The following is a 280-nucleotide window of genomic DNA, read 5'->3' on the forward strand; positions in this document are numbered from 1 at the left end:
GGCTGTGAATAAAAAATGCTGCCTTCCATACCAGGAAACAAAGGATATTGCAGCCACCAGCCACCACAGCCCCCCCCCCCCCCGCCGAAGGTGAGCCCTGAGGGAACTCGGGATGCAGACAAACAGGATGCCCACTGCCACGCCCTCAGTCACGGCAGCCACCCTCAACGGAGCACCCTGAGGAGACTCAGGATGAGAAAGCACAGGGTACTGGCCCGAGAGAGCTGATGTACACATCAAAGGAGTGATTCCAATGAGCCCAGACTCTTGCATCGTCCCA

Source organism: Physeter macrocephalus, chromosome 15 (genome assembly GCF_002837175.3).
Source record: "Physeter macrocephalus isolate SW-GA chromosome 15, ASM283717v5, whole genome shotgun sequence".
NCBI classification, from domain to species: Eukaryota; Metazoa; Chordata; class Mammalia; order Artiodactyla; family Physeteridae; genus Physeter; species Physeter macrocephalus.